This window comes from Papilio machaon, chromosome 22 (genome assembly GCF_912999745.1).
Source record: "Papilio machaon chromosome 22, ilPapMach1.1, whole genome shotgun sequence".
NCBI classification, from domain to species: Eukaryota; Metazoa; Arthropoda; class Insecta; order Lepidoptera; family Papilionidae; genus Papilio; species Papilio machaon.
Window position 1 is genome coordinate 6,551,246 of NC_060007.1, and position 18,905 is coordinate 6,570,150.

The following is an 18,905-nucleotide window of genomic DNA, read 5'->3' on the forward strand; positions in this document are numbered from 1 at the left end:
ATAACTAAGTTGAAGCGTGAAATTGAAACAAAATTCCTTCACAGATATAACGTTTGTCGGACCGTTACACAAAAAAAACGAAAGTAACTCTGATGACGTGGTGCTTGTTTTTTTTTTAATATAAAGAAGTCGGCTTTATGAATAACAAGCAGGTAAGATAAATCCAGACCTAATGTCAGGAGTACAGTCGGCTTCACTTGTAGAATGCTTCACAGACTATATTTTGCTTTCCTTTTAAAAATGTCTATTATCATGTTTCTCCTTTGATGGATATGATAACTATAATATTACGGGCATTAAGATGAATGTAGTTTTGACGACAGGCAGACTTAAGTTAGGAAGACAGTTTAAAGCCAAGACATTAAGGATTATAAAACTTCATGCGGCAACGTCACGTGAGTAGGATAAGGCCAGGGAGATGATGCTTATTTATGTGAACATGTCAACACAAATTAATTAACATTGACTAACTTCAGTGTGTTCATCATTTTGATGTACAAAACAGAAAATAAATGTAACATTATAGATACAGACACTCCGCCTGTGGAACCGGAAACAATAAAACAATGGACATTCCTAAGAAGGATCTGAAAAATTTAATAAATATTGGTCGTGTCAGTAATAACAATGATCGCTAAGAGCTACTTTTACATTTAAAAGGGGGAAGTAATAAATCCTGAAAACAGGTATAGAACAATAGAGATATAGAAAAAGAACTTAACTTCTGAGGTCAATAATATGAACAATTAGTATAAACTTTCCCTAGTTCCAAACAAAGCAGTCAGTAACAAATGTAATTGAACCGTTACAACATTAAATGTTGAGACATACATAGATGTATGTAATTTTAATCAAATGTAAGGAATGCATGCGATTTGCTCGACGTTTTAATTGATCGATTACCGCAACGTGAGCCGCGACACTTACAAAAGAAAAGGTAACGTTAGTGCTGCACATATTTCAACATATCGATATGTTAAAAGAACAGCGACATATTTTTTAATACTTCATTCATTCAGATCATCAGATTTATTTCTTGAAAAATCCGAAATAGTAATTAAAAATGACATTAAAACATTACACCAATCTCGAGAAATTCACATTAAATAGTTCATGGAAACGGTAAAATATAATTTAATGGTTTATATTATATTAATAATTTAGCAATTAGCTGCCGAACCTCTTAATTACAAGACTAATCGATACAGCAAAGATTATCTCCGCTAAAGGCAGCACTACAGTACAGTTCAGATTAGAACAAGGTTACTCGGTCGTGAGCGGAATCGATTCGGCACGCGGCTCACGATTCTATATCAATAATCGATGGACAGTTGTGATTGCGACACTAGCGCCAGCTTGTGGGCGGCCATGTCCCTCGACTTTGATATAAGATTCACACAATAGACGATAATTATCATAATAAAATTACATTTTCAATCAATGAGTTAAATGACCGACACACAAATATTATTATTATAATTAAATTTTATGATAATTGCCATTTTCATCTCAAAGAGGTGTTGTGGTCTGATTAAGAAAGGCTTTAATTTGTTGTTTAATTGTCTATACTTGACTTTAATAAAAATAATTTTAATTAACAATAAAATTATTCGAATGCCGTTGCGTTGTGCCGTACACATCAGGACATTATGTCACGTCATGTTAAACAATGTCACGTCGTGGTATAATTGTATTCTATTTTATTTTTATAAAAAAAACCTAAAATCGATCAAATACGTTCTGCCATTATTCGATTTCTATTCATTAATCTAAATTATTATACTGCTTTCATTTATAATAAACTAGCTTTTACCCGCGACTCCGTCCGCGCGTAATAAAAAAAATGCACACAAGATAAAAAAAGTTCCTATGTCCGTCTCCTAGTTCTAAGTTACCTCCCCATCAATTTTCAGCTAAATCAGTTCGACCGATCTTGAGTTATAAGTAGTGTAACTAACACGACTTTCTTTTATATATATAGAAGATACTAAGTTAATAGAGAGTTAAATAATTATTCCAAATACATCCAAAAACCAATTTTGAAATAATATTTTGAACGTATTTAAAAATATGGAGTAGTGATGTAGCTACGGCCACTGGAATTAATAACCATGTTTTGCATTTTACTTTCTTCTGCATTACGAACAATGTTTTATTCATATAAGTTGTAGATAAACATATGGACAAGTATGCAAATGAGGACATAAACATAAATATTTACATACGTTATGTAGAAAATTTAGCAGAGATTTAAAACATATGACAAAGTGTACACAATTATATAATTCGCTAAACATTTATGGACATCGAAAATAATTATTTTATTCTCGTTTAAGAGTTTTGTGTTAGTGTAAATAACCACGTGAATAATTTTGTGTAGGAAAATTGATAAAAGATTATTTTTCTAGACAAAAAATATTCATCTGGATATTTAGACCAGACACAATGCATGTTTATAATTTCTGGAATGAGCTCTTAGAATGTATAATTCTTGTTTACTTCCAGATTTTATCACATAACAATAGTTAAGTTACGCAGTAGTGTTGTACCTTGTACTCGTATAACTTAGTATTAAAACATCGATAGGGTATGTAGTATAATTGAATGCTGTAACTCGCAGTATTGTAATGTATGAAGTCATTATTTCTTAAAACAATAGCTGATAGTTTGACATTAGCTATGCGACTGCTGACAGTCCCGCCGGTGACTAACGTTGGAGACAAAGAGGACCTCACACCACCAAGTCGTAAATTTTGACTATAATTTCAAACATAGTGGGTGCCGTGGTTGAAATCATAATAATATATCATAAATCATATAATATTTATGTATATATACATGTATATTTCGTATATTATTCATTATTTAGACACTGCCGCAGTTTTGTAAGGTCACCCTTAGTCTATAGCTTACTATCACGTACTACTAGATCCCTAGAGGTTTTACAACTTACGTTATTGCGTAAAAAAAATAATATGACATTATCTAGACAATTTTTTGAAGGTCAAAACTGACGCCACTACGACGGAGAACAGTGGAAAACTCGATAAGAGTAGAAGTGATAAGGCTTATCGGGGAAATGTGTTCGGAGGCTGCGCATGCGCCGGCGCGGAGGCGGACGGTGCCTTATCGCGATGTAGCTGAGATAGGTAATGGCTACGTGTTCCTATTGATACGCTTTCTAGCGGTCACTTTCCTTTCATTTTCTTTTTAGAATAATTTTTCATCATCTGCATTTTAGACGGAAAAAAATAATAAATTAATTTTAAAATTTTCGTACACTCTTAATCAGAACGTGTTACTTCATAGATTGGAACTCTGAATGGTTGTTAAAAGCGAAATTCTGAAGCGCCTAATCTTTTGATCACTGATGTTGTAATTTATCTGGTGAACTTAGAAATGTCCGCATTCACAATAACTGTCAAAATCTTTATTCAAATACTATTTTAGTATCCTTAAATCACATCGCCACTTATTGAAATGATGACTTATATAATAACAAAGGTTCTCAGTATTGAAGAATTCTAAAATCAATATGAATAGTTTTCTAGACAGATTATAGGAGTAAGATTAGGCGACAAAGAGGTGTAACTCTATTGCCAACTTTGAGATTAGGAGGTATGATAATCCACGCACGCTTTTGTGTTTGGTTCAATGCTTACTGTGTTATAGATCAAGCTGTGAGTTGTCTGTACAGAAAATTACAACATAACATATTCAACATTATATATTCATTGTATTTCCTCGCTAATATTTTGAATAGCGGTTAAATTAAAGCATAAATATTATTATTGCTATGAATCTGTATTTTTCCTTAAAATAAAATAAAAATTATAATGTCCGCATGGGTGTTTCTCAATATTTTCTCAATGGAAATATTTTTTCCCATAAGGAAAACAACACCCGAACTTTTCATTCTATATTTGAAAAATTAATTTTGTATATAATATAAATAGTTTTATCGTGTAAATAATTTAGTTAGTAATTAAAGCAACATGATTAGTGATCGCATTAAACTTGTTATTATCTAATTTAATTGGCATTGGGTGATAAGCGCGAATTAAAATCAATGCGCGAACACCCTCGCTTGTAATACTGCGTGAAATTCAATTGGTGTAATTTTTTTGTAATTACATTTCGACATGAAACAAAATTAAGTAACATTCGCTGCTAACTTAACGACATATTACTGCACTTCTTTGGAACTATAATTTTTATTTCGTAAAATAATATTACACAGTTGTAGCGAGGTACAAATATTCATGTCACTAAAGTATTCTACTGGCAACTACTAAAATTATTAGTGAGGCAAATGGAATACAGAGTAGGTATATATAGTTTTTCAAAATTGTTTTGATATTAATTGTTCAAATGATGCGAAGGTTGCGTTGGAGTTTTTAATAATTGCCGTCAGATGTTAAAACACTGTGCTACATACCTATACATACCGCGGTAGTAAAACTAGCTATGAACGAAACAAACATTACGAGAATTAAATTAAAACTTGAAAATAACTGAAAGGACACTTTTATGTACTTGAAAGTTTTATTTATAGGTTCATAATCTTAGTTCGAAAAATTTGGACTTGTTTACACTATTAAAAATACGGAAGAAAATCTTATCTCCAAATGAATAAAATGAAAACTAGAAAATATTTAGAAATATTAATATGATATTTACTATAATGAAATAATTAAATCTTAATTTTTTAAAATTCGGCGATTGTCTAATATTATATTTAGTTGTTGACTTTATAAAAATAAATCGTTATTATTATTACGTTAAATAAATTAATTCCTACGTAATAAAAACAAAACCAAGTGCAGAGTAAGTTACAAACAATACCATCCGGAAAGGTAAGTGAAGATTTTTGTCAATCAACAAAAACAATGTAAATTCCTAGTTAAGATAAACATGATTAATTACCTTGTATTGACAAATATAACACCCTTGTAACATAAATATTAATTAACTTCACTTATTTGTAAATGTTCACCACATGCTAGTCGTAGTTACGATCACGTTGTCGTACAGTACAGACGACCATCTAGTAGGAAGTCGCGACGCCGACTGACTGATGTAGAATACAGCAGCCACGGCGAGCGGGAAAGTGGACGGTGTTCTGCAAGAGGCAGCCAGAGAAGGTCAAGTTCGATCGCTGATCTGTACCGAACTTTCCTTACCGATTTATTTAACCTATTCTGTACCCAAAATTATATCAGAAATTTTTTATGTACATTAATTAATTGCTAAAATAAACATTAAACCAGAATCATCTAATCGCGTAATAAATTAATATTGAATTAACAAAATGAATTACAAATGAAATCATTGGCGCCGGGACTTACAAGCACACATGCCCCACAGCTGGTCGGTGATGGATTTGGACAAAAATATTTAAAAATGCAGTCATTGCATTATAATTTATATATCTTCTATGTGCAAAAGTGATGCAAACGTACACAAATCTGTTCAGTCTTAAACAAAAATACTACACCTTAATAGCACTGGTTCTGATTAGACAGTAGAATAATTAACGTGCTATACGATACCTATTACTAACTGACCTGAACTTTGGCAAATGTTGCCTAACTCGATGTCCGCACGTCACGCGACTCAGCGCTAAAGCAATAAGGTCACATAAACGATATCTATAATGTTCATTACTTATACCTACATAACTAGATCAAATCGTGTCTATTTTTATTTACCTAAATGCTATGCTCAACAACAACTTAAAATTAGAAACACTTAAATACAACAATTTAAAATACGAATGCTAAACATTCCTTAACCAATAACTTTCACCCTCTTGCATATCGCTCGTCCAGAATCCGCAGCATGTGAATCAATCTAACCTCCGTCCCCTCCCCCCTACAGCTAAGGGAGGTGCGGGGGCCGGGGTAGAGGGATGAGGGCTGCGTATAGTACGCCCTCACTCGGCTCGGGGTAGGCTGAGTAGCGTCCCGAGCGGCAATCGATATCCAGATGCAAGAGTGTTAAAATAGCTTTAATTAATAAAAATATGCGAATCGATTAGTTCAATAACATGCCAAGTGGGGATTGAATTCACATACCGAGGCTCGTGTATTTATTTAATAGCACGTGGGGATGCGTGTTATAACAATTATATTTGTTTACATATTTTAAAATTAAAATAATTATGAATGTATTGCTGTTCTGCATTGTGTCTCGACTTACATTTTGTATACAAGAAGTCACTGGAATTATAATAAAAACTGTAGTAAAATCTTAAAACGCAATGTTATAACAAAGCAGGGTTCCTAAAACATGTTTTGCTCTTTTTTGAATTCTCGGAGTTGTAACAATACGTTTAAAAAGATTATCTATATTTATATAATTTTTTTCGGAGAAAATACTTCAAGAAAGTTACATTGAATAGAAAAAGTGAATTTAATTGCAGTCATAAGTAATTGTTTAAAACCAGTTTGTCCAACAAGTATACTATTTCTAGTAACGTTTGTAAAGTCCTCCTATAATCACTCAAGTAACAGTTAATCCCTCCTTTGTATCTTTACAACAGAAGTACACTTCAGTTAATACTTCCTGTAACTTTATAAAGTACATTGCGAACTGAAACTTAATTCAAAACGTGTCTGTTAACATAGATCTCAATAGTCTTGATAAATAAAGCATCGGTTTACGACTACTCAGTTATATTTGACATAACATGACCTTCAAACAATCCATATTATGTCATATAAAATTTAACTTGCTATAACATAATTGTAAAATAATTGATGGTCTTTCAGAAACCGGTTATTGTGGTAATAGGATAACCTTTGACGATCATGAACTACAACCGATTTTACGCTCAAACACAACAAAACAGTGATTCTCATTAGGTAACAATGCCTCTCGGTTTCCCTCAGCGCCGCCAGCGCCGCAGCGGGCGTCATCCGACCTATTGTCGATTAGCGAACAATTACTCGTTAACGCGTTTAACCTTTTTTTTTAACATCATGCATTAATACAACAGATTTACTTACATCACAATTGTTACGTGTCAATCTTAAGTGGTTCAGCGAAGATAACATTTAATCTAACCTCAGGGTATAACGATTTAAAACTACTTTTTTAAAACAAAAAATCTCACTTCCTTATACTTAGTAGAATCGTTTTAGAACTTTGTAACTTTAAAGTCATGCTTTATTTGTCAATCGATTTGACATGAAATGAATTTATAAATTTCAAAACATTTAAGGGAAATCTAAATTTCCTTTCAACATCACGAGTTGATTAATTAAAGGAATGGGACTTTTTGGAGTACTAAATACGTCACGGGGACCTTAAAGCAGTAATTAAGTCCCGCTCAAGTACCATACAAGTTGAGACAAGTCGAGAGTTCCCACGAGGTGCTCACCTGCAGACAGACGCACAAAACACTTCGTCCTTATTACAACAGTATAAGGTTCATATTACGTGCAATATGTGCGATACAACAACTGTAAACTTCAATGACCACTCTTTCAATGACTTCAGTCCTATTTTTTTTTTCGTGGTCGTAATTAAAACTTGTACATAAAATGTCCCAAGAGTAGTGTTATATATTAAATGAAAAAGAATTACTTGATGTGAAATACTATGTTAGACTTTTTTAATAATATAAGATATGCATGGATTCCGTGAAAGATTTCAAAATTTGGAAGGGAGACGACTAAAATGACGTAAGATAGACGAATCTGGAGGACGAGATCGTGGTACGTCAACCCTACGTGAGTGGGATAAGAAAAGAGAAATGATGATGGGTTTCGCAGCTGATAGCCAAGAGTAAAGCTACATGACTTCCAGGTTATACATACACATTTATAAAATCCAGAAGTATAATAAAAAGACGCGCGCTATAAATTATTGCATAGTTTAATCTCCTAATGGGTGTTTCTTTAAAATATTCTTCTTTATGATTATTTGATATCGCTGCTCTTCATTAATTATTAGTTATCTTAATTTTTTTTTATCTTGTACTAATCATATAGCACAGAGCTCAGGCCTCGTGCAATGCAGAGCAAACTTTCACGTGAGAAAGCCGCGCGCGACGTCAACGCCATCTGGCGTACACATTACCACAATCATTTAATGCAACATGTAACGAGAGATAGATAATGTAAACCTCTATGAGAAATTCATTATAGAGTTTTAGAATAATCTGACATCAAACAACCGAGCGCTTACATCTCAGTAGAGATAAAATAACACCGGTGTATGTCTTACTTACGTTAGTTCATCCTGCCTCCTTCGTAAATTAACAAATACCTTTAGTGGAATATATATAGCTAACTAGCTGTGCCCGCGACTTCGTCGGCCTGAAATGCTGGCTTTGGGTAGCATTTTTAATTATAAAATACGATTACAATATACAATAAAAAATATTAAATTCACATAAACCTTACGTATAAACATAAAAACATTCATCCCCTATTCCCTATTGTTATTTTGAACCCTTGAGGATAAATCTTTAACAAACTTTGAATGTTTTTTTTTTATTTATATCAAATTAAGTGTCAAAAAAATAAGTTTCAAAATTCTAATTCGTAAAAATGACAATACTCTCATAAAAATTTCCATCCCCACTTTTAACCCCTTACAACACTTTTTTCGCATTAAAGACTAGCATAAGTTCTTCCTCATGCTCTAGACTATCTGTGTACCAAATTTAATTTAAATCGGTTAAGTAGTTTTGACGTGGAAGCGAGACAGACAGACAGAGTTACTTTGGCATTAATATTATTAGTAAGAATTGTGTATAATGTTATAACTAACATGTGATTCTCCTGTAAGTGAAGTAACGACGCGACGCGATGTAACGTGATTTTGTAAACATTTCACTCTTTTGTATTAATACAATATTTGGTAACATTTTCAAACTAAACTCATACCTATTACGTGTTATTGTAGTTTACATTATTAAAGATTGATTTAGTTTAAATTTTTTAAAACAAAGCAAAGTTAGGTGAAATGTTTACATTTAATTATGTAAACATTTCCAAGCTCCCATGGCACGTGGGAATATACTAGCAATGGAGGGAGACAGGATGCTTTGTCGCAATGAGATATAATCCCACAAGGTACAATGCGAATCCTCTTTTTGTTGCACATCAAACAATGGTAGGATTTTCATAATATTAACTATTTAAAATTGTATCTTTACAATATAGTAAAGACATCATTTTAAATGTTATATATATTATCTGTCGCCGGCGACTCTGTTCTTGCGGAGTAGAAAAAACTTAATTAGTAGCCTATTTGTTTTTCCAGACTATGTTTTTCATCTGTGCCAAATTTCATCAAGATCCGTTTAACTGTTTCGGGGATTCAAACAAACATACATCGATCTCAATTTTCGCATTTAGAATATTATAATAAAACTATAGAACATAAATTATGACTATAGATATAAATTACAGTCTTTACAATTTGCCTAGGCAAATTGTAAACGACTGACGTTTGTTATTGGTGACATAACTGCTACAAAATACATATAATTGTTATGTTTTAGTTAGAGACACCCGATCCTCCGCAAGTACCGCGACATCACGCCAGTTTAAATCAATGAGGACAGACGGAGTCCTATAAATTTATTTTACTTGACAATTGCAATTAATCCGAGGCGTTTTGATGATTGTACTCAATGTACGCAATGATGTCACCACCGCTAACGACCATGTGACAAACAGACGATCATTTTGATATCAAAAAGCAATAGGAATATTCTAAAATGTGTGGGAACTACAATTTCAGTGGAAGTGAAAAGGAAAAATATTCATTTAACTGTGGAGACTGAGACATGCGCACGTGTATAAAAATTGACTTGCAGCTTGTTAGCACATGTTTAGAAAAACAAAATGGTTTCTTATCTATTTTATCCTCAAATTTTCTGTCTTCGGGTTCTAAAAGTACAGAGAGCTGGAAAATTTAAAATGTAAGTTATTCAAAGGAAACAAGTAAAGGCGACATAGCATGGACGTTAACTAAAAATATCTTCAATGATATTAAATTATATAAAATTAAGTAAACTTGAAGTAAGCGCAAACAAAACATCCGTTTAACTATTAATATTGCGTGTTAGCTTGCAATTTTTTCTACACGACTACGTGCCTTTGCTAGTAAAAGTCTAGACATTCTCTGACACTCGTACTTTCATCTTGCTTGATATTCCCGTATACCAGACACGACATGGGAGCCCCCTTGTGGATGTGTCTGCAAATGGGGTATGTCCGTAGCGAGTATTATAATAAGTCCGAGCGGAATCGATTCTGCAGCCAGCCTCCGCATTGCGACAATGTATAAACTTACCAACTTGTGTAAAACACTAAGTTTTAAAATTTCTATAGTTTGTATTAGTTTAATATTGTACAATCAAATCATTCTTCTATTCCCAAAAGTCCCATGTTGTATTTAGACGGATACACTGCTAACAGCATAATGTTTTACTTCTTCATTGAGTAATATAAAGTTTTCACTTAAAACAAGTTATTGCATGTATTAAATGTAAGGTAATGCTTACATTAACCAGTTCCGACTTGACTACGACAGATTGTATCTTATCTTCGAATCTATGAATAACATTTGTGTTTGTTACAGAAAGTGAGCTGTTATCTTACATCCTAATGTACCGTAATATTGCTGTATTTTGTTAGCTCATAATGAAAACAGGTATTTTTTATAACATTCAAGTTTTCCTTATTGTCTTCTGTATACGCGTGTGTCCAAACAAAAACAGTTTTGTTACAGATTTAAGATATGGTATATATTTAGGTTTTAGCCCAGTTGTTAGACGGAAGCGACATATCTACTTTTGAAATGTCCCTAATGAGAGGCAGATCAGCGGCGCGGCGGACCGGTGAGACCTGACGACGTGCACCACTCTACACCTTAATGACAGCGAGGTGTTCGTGTGCACTGAAATACTTCTTTACTAAGTTATTTTAGATGCCACGACGTCTTTTAAAACTGTAAGTTCTCTGGTACATTGTGATACCCCGCTCATATACAACTATGTCTACTGATGACTTAACTAAACACTTATATGGTTTTAATTACAGTAAATAGTATTTTTTCCTCAACAATAATAACATTAGTTGTGTTTAATTCAAAGAGGAAGCTGGAAACTAAATGCTATCGATTGTTGTGTCGCGCCTGGTGGTCTGTCTAGACGTGCGTAGGCCGCGCCTAGCTCCCGTATAGGATGGCTGTGGATAATACACTCGTTGAAATAGCTAATAACTTTCACTACCCCAAACTATGTAGACTGATGTATATTTGATTTAAAAAAATGTATAAATCTTAATTTTAAATTCACTTAGCTTTGTAAAATGTTTTCAAGTTACAAATATAATACTATAAATTATTCTCACCCCTTTACGAAGCCATAAAACTATACTCTCATAAATTCAACTCGGAATTATGTTGATTGTTATTATGTGTGTCCGCTAGGGGCGCTGGGGGCGCTAGGGGAGGTTTGGATAACAATAAACATAGAATACCCTTTCATCATAACTAAACATTTAATGTTCCTACACACCCACATTGAGAGCTAAAGTATCCCCTACAAGCGTTTTTATTAATACTCGAATTTGAAATGCATTCATAAATATTTTAATATCAGATCAAACGCCGGCCCAAGTTACCCCGCACGAGGCAGGCATATTTAATAAATGCAGCCTAATTTTTTGAGCGTTATTTTTCTATTCTATTCTATCTAGCTATGGGAAATGTTCTATCTTTCAGTAATTCTTTTAAGAGTATAACATGTTGTAATTAGTTTCATGTAAAAAATAAACTAGTGTATCTTAATTCAACTTAATACAGTCATATAATTTTTACCACGGTAAATGGAATGATTCGTTGTGAGAGATAAATTCTCGGTATAGTCCAGTATAGTTAGATTCAGTAGTAATATAAAGCTCGCCGCGCGCTTTGATCTCTGCAGCATCCCGCGGCACTGCTGACGTATGTCCTGCCCGATAGATTCTGATTGGACTGTTTTAGAATACTACTATGACCATGTATTTTCAATGTTACGGACAATTTTACACAGGGTTATTTCGTTAAACCATGTTTTATTAGAAATTAATTGAAAGAGTTATAATGCATAAAACGCTATGTTCAACAATATTTAAAGAGAAAAACAATTTCTTATGACTGAATAATATTAACATAATATTTCATTCAGGCGTCGGTGGCTCAGGGGTTAAGCATTTGACTTGCAATCTGCAGGTCGTGGTTTCGAATCTCGCCATGAACCAATGTGTTTTTCGATTAACATGAAGGAAAACATTATGATGCAATCCGCACATATGTTTGAATACCCGGAAGAAAATGACTGGCGACGCGGCTCACCAACCGTCAAGTTCAGTCTCCCGAAATGGTGAAAAGTGGATTGCGGAGGTTCATTTGACCACAACAAATGGGGGTCCATGATCTCTGCCTGCCCCTCTAGGTTACAGGCGTGAGTTGTGTATCAATCATAAATTACGCATTGATTGTTATAAATCACCTCGTACAAATAGTAACCGCCATAAATAGAAATAGACATATTTTATAATATTTGTGCCGGATATCCGGCCAGAGGCGACACATAAATAGTGAAAAAGTCGCGGCTAAGTGTTACTGAAACATTTAAAAAGTATTATTAAATCAAATATGATATTTGAATAGCATTTATTAATATTTACTGTAATCATTTATTTTTAAGTTGTATCCAAATTAAAGCTACTTAATCCTGGTTACAATTTCAGACATTAGAAATTTCTTACCGTTTACAATTCGGTGTATAAACACGAGAACCGATCAAACAGAGCTATAGTTTGTTTATACGATTGTAAAGCACTCCTCTTACCATCTCACCATCTCTCCGCCAACCATCAAAGGACGCACACAAATTACAAAAATAATGACTAATCGTCCTTACCATGTCTACTGTAATCGATTTAGTCTACAAAAGACTTTTAAAATGCAACAGAAATTAGTAATCTGTTTTAATTTATAAGTCATTGCGATGAAAAAATGCATCCACATTTGTTCACCTTCAAATAAACCGCAGTACAACAAGTAACCTAAACTTGTTACCATCTTTCGAAATAAATGTTATCAAATTGTAATAAACAATTCTTCAGTTCGGTGGCACGTTCACTGCGCAATTTGTTTGTTGATTCAAATGTTTCATGTGATAATGACGCGCAATGAATTACCACGAACTCGTTCGCAAGGTGAAGAGTACAATATCAGCAGGTGATCAAATACAATCGACAAATATTACTGTTGCTCTCCATTGTGCTGCGATGTTGGACAATTGTGAGATGTTGACACTGGCGTGACCTCATCATGTAATGCTTCTTGTTTTGTAACTCTGATAACTTAATGACGAATGTTACTTAATTTTATGTGCAAATGTATGAAAGCGACTTACAACCAAAACCGATATTGAAAATAAATCAATAAGCTAAAATTATTTAAGCCGTTAAACATATAATATACAGTTACTTCTCTTACTTTATCGCGTAAGTACAAGATAAAACTAACTATATATTAGGTCCTTACATATGAAATTGGCGTTTTTCGTACTGGCCACTTTAATCACGAATTTCTCCTCTTTGGTAAGGAATTCCAAATTCAAATTTGTACAGCTATAGACTCATGTATTTGTGGTTCGATGACCGTCATTCATTTGTTTTTTTCTTCTGTTTTTTTCTGTTTGCGTCACTCATTTTACAAAATGGAAAACTTAAAATATCGCATTATTTACGAGTACGAGTTCCGCCGTGGCACTAGTGCTGCGGAAACGACTCGAAGGGTGAATGATGTGTATGGCGGTCGTGTTGCAAAAGAAAACACAGTTCGTTTTTGGTTCCAACGTTTTCGTTCTGGAAATTTCGATCTGCAGAACAAGCCCCGTGGACGGCCTGAGACTCAAGTTGATAATGAAGAGTTGAAGGCTATTGTGGAAGCGGATCCATCGCAAACCACGTCCGAGTTAGCTGCAGGCTGCGATGTTAGTGATAAAACTGTTTTAATTCACTTGAAGCAAATTGGGAAGATTAAAAAGCTTGAAAGGTGGGTACCTCACGAATTGACTGAAGCAAACCGGCAAACGCGCGTCGACTGTTGCGTTACATTACTAAACCGGCACAATAATGAAGGTATTTTAAACCGAATCATTACCTGTGATGAAAAATGGGTTCTTTACGATAATCGGAAGCGCTCAGCGCAATGGTTGGATCCTGGCCAGCCAGCCAAATCCTGCCCCAAGCGAAAATTAACCCCAAAAAAGTTACTTGTAAGCGTTTGGTGGACTAGTGCCGGTATTGTTCATTACAGTTTTCTCAAATCTGGCCAGACTATTACGGCTGATGTCTATTGTCAGCAATTGCAAACCATGATGGAAAAGCTAGCGGCTAAACAACCTAGGCTGGTCAATCGCTCTTGCCACTGCTGCTTCACGACAACGCTAGACCACACACTGCGCAACAGACGGCTACTAAATTAGAAGAGCTTCAATTGGAAAGTCTAAGACATCCTCCGTACTCCCCGGACCTTGCTCCAACAGATTACCATTTTTTTCGAAATTTGGATAACTTCTTGCAAGGGAAAAAATTCAACTCCGATGGGGCAGTCCAAATCGCCTTCAAAGATTTTATTGATTCTCGTCCGACTGGTTTTTTAGTAAAGGGATCAATGAACTACCTATGAGATGGCAAAAGTGCATAGAAAATAATGGTTCATACTTTGATTAATTAAATATATTATATTAAAAAATATTCGACTTTTTGTTCCTCCCATACAAAACGCCAATTTCATATGTAAGGACCTAATATTTAGATAATTAGTTTTAATTCGTCCGAGTACATCTCTTATGTTGGTTGGTGCGGCAATGTGACTCACATTACGCGGCGTTATGATAACGTATGACATAATTTCCTAGCGCCGTATCTCCAGCGCAGGTAAACATTATTCTTGTGTAATTATGCACATATTTATCTGTCATATCTCCAACTAAAAACCCCAGTCTACACAACTTAAAAACATTCTACATTATACAGATTTTGTAATTTAGTTAATGTTTAGACAACCAGTAAGGTTACATTTTTGGTGTTGTACTTCGCGTTTTTAGGGATAATAATTCTAAAAAATAACTAGGTAATCTAAAGTGAATATAAAGAAATTTACAAGCTTGTCGTAGGACAAAATTATCTTCATTGAGTGCATTTCACTCGTACCACTTGTAGGCTCGAGTGCGTCTCTAACAACCGGCAGGATATCTGCCGAAAGTCTAATACAATGAGCGTGGGGGTGAGAACAAGATTCGCGCCAGGATGCGGGCGTCCTGCTTACCCTGCTGCTGCCGAGGGCCAGTGAGGGCACTTCAACTATGACCCTTTTGTTTGGTTGATTTTTAACTTTAGACAGCTTTGTATTGTTGATATAACAAAGAAATACCCAAGATTCACCATATTTATGTTTCAGGCTAATAATTTGAGTTAATATTTCGTTGGTTTTAGTTATAAAATATTAAATAAAGTGTAAGTACAAGGTATATAATAAAATATTATATAGTAAACACAAAAGTTAATCATTTTTGGTAGGAAAAGTATAATTTTGATTCATTTGTGGCGAGCTGCCAAGTCAATTCGGGCGCCATTTTGTTTGGCGCGACGTCTGGCTTCCGGCCCGCTTCCTACAGATGTTTCCTGCACTTCATTGCTTTTATAATAAAACTGGAAACCACATTATAACTCTAATACAATATCTGTAAACTTTATTTTATTCAAAAGTGTTACAAGTATTACAACTTTTGTGTTCCAAAATTCTAATACTGGGAGCTCAACGCATTCGTTTTACTGTTCGTAAAACAGAATAAGTTTGTGAGGGGAGGTCCCTTCATCAATTAAACGGGCGAAGAACAAAAGGTTTTGTAGCACGAGTGCTGTACAATTAATTCCCACTTATGTAACAAAAGTGTGCGGGAACTGAAAGTAAATTACATAGAACGGATTTAAGTATATTGTACCCGGGGCGTTAAAGTCAATCCTTTAGTTGGCGCATCTGTACAATGTGGTACAATTATATCAAACAGAGGTAAATTTCATTTATTTTGCCGAGGGATAGTTAAATTTTCTTTATTGAATATAAACCTTATTAACTTATTTTTAAAAGTTAAAAATAAACTCACATTATCACTGACCATTATTTAAATGACATCGAATACGCTTTTAGCAACTTTACCTTTTTATTTGATCCGGCCGACTCCGCATTAAATATGCAATAGTTTATCCTGAGGAGATTGCAGGTTGCTCACCTCGCCTGTGCTAGTGCAGGGTTAATCCTCTCAGTGTGAAGGACGGTGCAGGAATCCTGGCGTGAGGTGAGAGGAGAGATATTCGGCCGGTGGGTCAGAGCGGGATGGAAGATTTTACGATGTTACGCTGGTCTATTTCAGTGCGTACCTGCACACGACTAAACTAACTACTTATAGAGGTGACACATCAGCGATACCCTTCATTTACTTAGATAAGTATATTTTACGTACTCTATACGTTTTTGTTTCGAAATTGTGAATTTTTGTTTACTTTTCATTTTAAATTTCTTAATAAGGTAAGGTAGAATAAGGTTTACTGTAACAAAAACTTATTTTATATTATAGCAAATAGTTAAACAAAACATAAATGTTTCACAACCCCTATAATCATTTAAAAAACAAAGAGAAACCTAGAGGTAAGAGCATCCGATGGTGGCAGCCCTAAGCAACATTAGCGCTGCAGTCGCGCCGCCGCCGCCGTCGTCGCTGAGGAAGTAACGCGGCCGCGTCATGTCACACCTAAATATATAAATATTTACTAAGCCGGTCGCCTGTCCGTCTGTCCGTTGATCCATCACGCGGCGACTTCATTGAGTTTTAAAAGTAAATTGTCACTACAATCCACAATGTACCTAAGTGGTACTTCTTTTTGCACACTTCGTATTGCTATTTATATACGTAGAATTCAGTACTTATAAAAAGTTAATGTTATTTTGTTTTTCCAATTCATGTGAATGTCTGTATTAGAGATTACTGTTAGCATAATTTTACAGCAAGTTAATTATAGGTACTTAATTGAAATTTGATATCCAGAAGTAATAAACTCAGATTTATTTTTTTACTTTAGGAATTTTTCTACATTCTCATTATCATTATACATATAGTTATTTTGACTTTTCATAAATGCAGAACCATCATACGTCACCATGAGAAGGTTACGTATTACAATAACTACATATGTATTTTCTCTATATATGGTTTAATAAGTTAGAAAACGAGCTTGCACGATATCAGACTGGTTGTTGTCGCAACTTGCGCTTTTACGCGGTCACGGAAACTGTGGTGTGAGTGATAAGAGTTACATGATTGACTGGTTACCAGAGGGGCGAGGCCGTCAGCCGGGAAGTTGCCCATGCCCAGGTCGCGGTTAGGTAACCTAGCAACCTGTTGCCGCAGCTACAGCCTGCACGAATAGGCCGCCGATCCATGCCGTGCCAGCTTTCGTGCCTTCCATCATGTTACCAATAAGTACAAACAAGGTTAAAATCATCATCAGTAAGATTCGATTAATACATATTGTAATGTAATATTCTGTTCATACGATACAAAGTATATAACTACAATTAAATCAAATTTCCGTTTCAATGCGCTGAGGGGGGGGGGGGTAATTTAAAATCATTACATTTGTGATATCAGCGGCGGCGGCGGCCACCGACAACCTACAGCGTGATAATGAACCAGTTCTTCCAAGGTCGACTCCTGGGCTCCTGGTATCGCGCAAGCGGTGCATATCGCTACCACTTACATTATTATTCATACAATTCATTCTAATTTTTTTATTTAATTTATGTAATCACTTACAGAAAACAACAAATCAATACGCAACAGAATAAATTATCGCTCGCGCTTCACATTTTCGTTCACACGATTTTTTTTTTGTTATAAGCATACTCGTATATAGATTTTCTCTAATCATCGATGTTATGCAGATTTTTGACGTAACTTTTACAAAATCAATTACAGGACTATACGACCTGAACTTATCCGTCACATTATAAATTAGTCTACGTCACTTGACTATTGTACGACCTGGATTACTGATGATTTTCTGATAGAAATCTACAACTATTTATACTCTAAGTCAGTAAGTCTAGTTACTACATCTTCCATCGGTTTCTAGCTCTGATTTTAAAATTGTATGAGGTCGTTGTATCGAGTGAGTACCTACATTAAATATGATTTACTTGAGCATGTCGCGGCTGCGGGCGGCGGCGGCTGCGGGCGGCGGCGGCGGCGGCGGCGGCGGCGGCGGCGGCGGCATGCGCCCCGACCGGTCCCGATAACTTTTTGTTGCGCTGAGCCCACTGCCCGCAGTATGCCCATTGTACACGCAAATATTGTGCCTTCTGTTTTTTAATGTGACGGCAAATCTGGATGAAAATTATACTTGAATTTATACAGGACCAAATAGACATTGACGTAGAGATCACAGATACCGAGCAGACTGCATACTTCCCTCTTCCAATGTGACACTAGCTGTCACCCGCAAATCCGTCTGCGCGGACAGGAAAAAAAATAAGTAGCCTATGTGTTCTTCCAGACTATGGACCCGTGCCATATTATAGAAGATACCTTCTAACTAAAATCCGTCCATTTCAATCAATCCATCTAAAGTTTCGCATTTATATATATATAAGTAAGGTTTAAATTGTTCAGTACACAGCTTAGTTTATCATACTTTATTCACTGTTAAAATTTTAAGCTCCCAAGAACGCGACGTAAGTACTTACTCGCTTTGAAATTCATAAGTCAGACAGATACAAAGGGTTAACTGCCCCGACAAAAGGCAGCATTGAATGCAGCCTCTACA

General features: G+C 34.9%; 1 protein-coding gene across 4 annotated transcripts in view; it reads right to left on the bottom strand.

Moving 5' to 3' along the window:
* LOC106711195 (growth arrest-specific protein 2) overlaps positions 1–18,905 on the bottom strand; it is a 52,598-nt gene that overhangs the window by 24,955 nt on the left and 8,738 nt on the right. For 3 of the 4 annotated variants that reach the window (XM_045683626.1, XM_014503449.2, XM_014503448.2), the window contains exon 1: positions 4,927–5,063. The exons of the other annotated variant lie outside the window; for it this stretch is intronic. The gene's annotated coding sequence lies outside the window, so the exon portion shown is untranslated. Of the gene's footprint in view, positions 1–4,926; positions 5,064–18,905 lie in introns of those variants that run through there. 4 annotated transcript variants of the gene reach the window in all.